Genomic DNA, 4,178 nt, shown 5'->3' with positions numbered 1-4,178 from the left:
TAGAAACTTAACCTATTATTATAAAATGCTTTTTAAAGCCTGTTTTCATTATATCATGTAATGCAACATCCCATAGCTACAAAATTATGAACTTTAGGGTCCTGTTGGAGAGAGAAGCCCACTTCTCTGTCGTGTTGCCTGTGCATACGCCCTCAACCTTCTTTCTTGTTAGTCCACGAATCTGTGCTGTTCCCTAACCAAATGCATCATCACCATTCTATTCCTGCCCTGCATGCATTTCAAAACATCAGCAGCACTGACTCCCTGACCTGAATAACCGATCAATAGGTAAGGACTTATGAAATGAGGTCTGTTTTCTGATCTGAGGATCCAGAAGTAAAAATTCAGAACAAACAACAGCAGCAAAATAAACTCCACCCATTCCCTTGGTTCCAAGTGTCTTAGCAGTTAGCCCACGAGAAAAGTGGCAATTTGACATACTGGGCAATGAATTGAGTTAGTTTGGCTGCCAAAACTTACCTAAGATAATAAATAAGGCATTATTTCTATGACACAGAGCAAATGTATAAGAAAATGAATGTTAGAAATCGGAAAAAGATATATAAACTTGACTCTTTTTAAAATTAACTTTAATTGATTTTTTTTTTTTTGAGTTGGAGTCTCACTCTGTCACCCAGACTGGAGCGCAGTGGCCGCTCCCGGCCACCGCAGCCTCGACCCGCTGGGCTCCCGCGATCCTTCCGCCTCAGCCTTCCGAGTAGCCGGAATTACAGGCGTGCGCTACCACGCCTGGCTGATTTTTTGATTTATTGTAGAGATGAGGTTCTTTAAAATAATGAACATGTACTGCTTTTAGAATTATAGAACTATGCATTTTATAAGTATGGAATGATTAATCTTGACATATTTTGTTTAGAGTGGAACATGCAGCATTATTTATTTATTTCCTCATTTATTTTTTGAGTTGGAGTCTCACTCTGTTGCCCAGACTGGAGTGCAGTGGCACGCTCACGGCCACCACAGCCTCGACCGGCTGGGCTTAGGTGATCTTTCCACCTCGGCCTTCCAAGTAGCTGGAGCTACAGATGCCTGCCAACATGCCCAGCTAGTTTTTGTGATTTGCTGGGAGACAAGGTCTCACCCAGTCGCCCAGGCTGGTCTTGAACCTCCCGTCTCAGGCAGTCCTCTTGCCTCAGCCTCCCAAAGTGCTGTGATTACAAGCTGAGCCACTGTGCCCGGCCACAGCATTATTTTATAAAGGGACATTAATTGATGCTTTCTGTGAAGACATAGGCTTCCTTGGTTTAATCTGGGATTCACTTGGTCAATAACTGGGTGACATAAAAGTGTTGGCTGCCCCATCCCCATAAAACTCTGACTATTCAAAGGACAGATACTTTTTGAAGGGGACGAAATTTTGCACGCATTATCGTCATCACAAGTGCTTATCCAGACAAGCAACTGTGTGTCCAGTCACGTGTAGGCTGTGATTTCCTACGGCGCAGGCAGCCATGAAAACCCTGGGCTCTTGTGGCCTAGCTGTGTTGGAGAGTGGCAGAGAAGCATGGAGTCCTGAATGTGGTTCTGGAACCCCACCCCCCCTTAGTGCCTGGCCGGACCACGGGTGAGGTATTGGACCTTCATGTGCTTCGTGTCCTCACCTGATTGAGGAATGACCACGCAGCCCTCAGAAAGCCACGAGGAATATGGCGCAGACAGCTGGAAGGGAGGTGCTCGGGAGTGATCGTTGACAGCACTGCTCTTGTCTCTGTTATTATTGTTAAAGATGTTCATCCCGACTCGTACCTCACATCCTTAAGATAAAAACAATAAAAATCCCTGCCTATCCATCGGTGAAATATTAGCAGTAGCAATATACCCCTGCCAGGGTTTTATTGTGAGCACAAAGGAGGGAACATTCAGGACAGATTGAGCAGAGGGAAAGAGATTACACACACAGAAGTCAAATGAGTGGCAGAAATTAGGAGGAAGTTAGACTTACTTTTACAACCAGCTAGATTTAATTGCCTGCTATTAAAAAATATCTTATTGTATCTACTTAAGGTGAACCACATGATGTTCTAGGATGCATAGAGATAGTAAAATGGTTATTAGACTATTAAAATTTTTTAAATTCATGCTTGGCATATATTGCTCTTATAACACTATTTTTATTTTGTAAGTACCTAGGTCAGCAACAGTTTCAAAAACTTTGTTCAGATCTTTCTACTGCTTTGTAGGCATCCTGGTAAAGCACGCAGTGCTCGAAACACCACAGGCCACACAGCCAGGCGTGTTTGCATGCTGGCCACTGGGCATATCCTCAGGAGTCACCCTTGGGTCTCTAGAGCATCCTGGTGTCCTCTCTCAGGTGTTCTCCCTAGAAGCCTGGGGGAACAGTGGCCAGAGGGACAGTATGGAGCAGTCCTGGGCAGCCCCTAGCCCCAGCCCCGCCTACCTCTCGGGCCCTGGCCGTGGAGGGAGGGCCTACAGGGGCTCCTCCATCAGGCTGGGGAGCCTGTGGTGGGCTCGACACTCCAGGGCTCCTCCCTGAGGGCCACAGGGGCTGCCCCCTTCACGCAGGATGGCCCCTGTCCCCATTTAGCAGAGGCGAGCACAGACGCATTGCCCATGGCTCAGCCGACTTCCTTAAGCTCACGCCACAGCACGCTGGCACCCTCAGAAGGCCAGAGCCGCCCCTCGGCACGGCTCAGGAGCCACGGACGTTCGAGTCTCCCTTTCTTTTCACAGACGCTTCTTTTCAGAGATGCCCAGGATCGGTCCTGTCTAAAAGCTGCCCCTGCCCGGCCCCTAGCTGAAAGTGCTCCGTGCCTATCTAGCCAGGTGAAGGCAGGAGCAAGCCCCAGGGAGTCTGATCATGTCACTTTTCTTCTATTTCTTTTTTTTGAGTCGGCGTCTCACTCTGTCGCCCAGACTGGAGTGCAGTGGCCGCTCCCGGCCACTGCAGCCTCCACCCGCTGGGTCCCGGCGATCCTTCCGCCTCAGCCTTCCCAGTAGCTGGAACTACAGGCACGTGCTACCACGCCCAGCTCTTTTTTTTGATCTATTGTAGAGATGAGGTCTCGCCAAGTTGCTCAGACGGGTCTCGGACCCGCGGGCTCGGGCAATCCACTCCCCTCGGCCTCCCAAAGCGCAGGATGACAGGCTGAGCCACCGAGCCCGGCTTCATTTCACTTTTCACATGCAGGCCAGCGACAGAAGCACAAGGAAGGGCGTGTGAGCTGCGTCACACCACAGCTGTCAGGTCATGGAAAGAAGGAAGGAGGAAGAAACTGAGGGAAGGGGTCAGGAGGAAGAAACCGGGAGAGGGAGAGAAAGAAGGAGGGAAGGAGAGAGTGGACAGAAGAGGAAACCAGAGAGAAGTGCTTTTCTCCTGGAGAAGCAAGCACCCACAGTGTGAACAGAAAAACAGCAGCTGGATCAGGAAGCAAAGAGACTCCTTGAGGACAACAGTGAGGACAAGTCTGCTCATGTGCCTTGTCTTTCAATAGCCATGTCGGTAGAATCTCGCTGTTCGCGTATTTAAAAAGCCATTGAGTTGCAAGGCAATAATTGTCTGCAGGGAAATGCAGACTTCTCTGAGGGAGCATGAGGGAAGAACAAGAACCCCTGGACAGAGAATGAACGCGTGCTCCATGCACCCCGGGGCCCCTTCTCCAGGCCTGCCCGTTCCGCGTGGTGAGGACCCCAGGCTGGGAGGCCAGAAGTGTGTCTGGCTCTAGACAAAGGGGTCTGTCTGCACATGCCAACTCCTCTTGGCCTCGGCCACTCCCCCTGTCGCTATTCCTGGCTTCAAGTTCAGTCTGGGCGCAGAGGAAGTTGTGGGTCCGTGCCCGCTCCGGAATGATCAAGGCCACGCTGAGCACTGTTTTTGCTCTCTGAGCTGCCCAGCCCTGAGAACGGCCTTGTGGGTCAGGGCTGGCTTCTCGGGTGTTCTTACTTGGCACCGCCTGGCCTGCCGATGACAGCTTGGCTTCATCAAGAGTTGGTGGATGTTACATGCCAGGCACTGCACGCCAGACACTGGCTAGACATTTGAGACATTCGGGAAAGAACGAAGCCGACAACAGTGGTTGCCTCTGGGTGGGGCCGAGACTAGTCCCCCTGCACAGTTAAGGTTCAACACAGATCAGAGCCGTGACGAGGACCGTGGCAGGTGGAGGCACAGTTGTCTGAGCCCCTGGATAGGACAGGTT

Source organism: Carlito syrichta, unplaced genomic scaffold, assembly GCF_000164805.1.
Source record: "Carlito syrichta isolate Samal-C Ts95f unplaced genomic scaffold, Tarsius_syrichta-2.0.1 Scaffold303343, whole genome shotgun sequence".
NCBI lineage: Eukaryota > Metazoa > Chordata > Mammalia > Primates > Tarsiidae > Carlito > Carlito syrichta.
Note: the sequence above shows the minus strand (reverse complement) of the source record.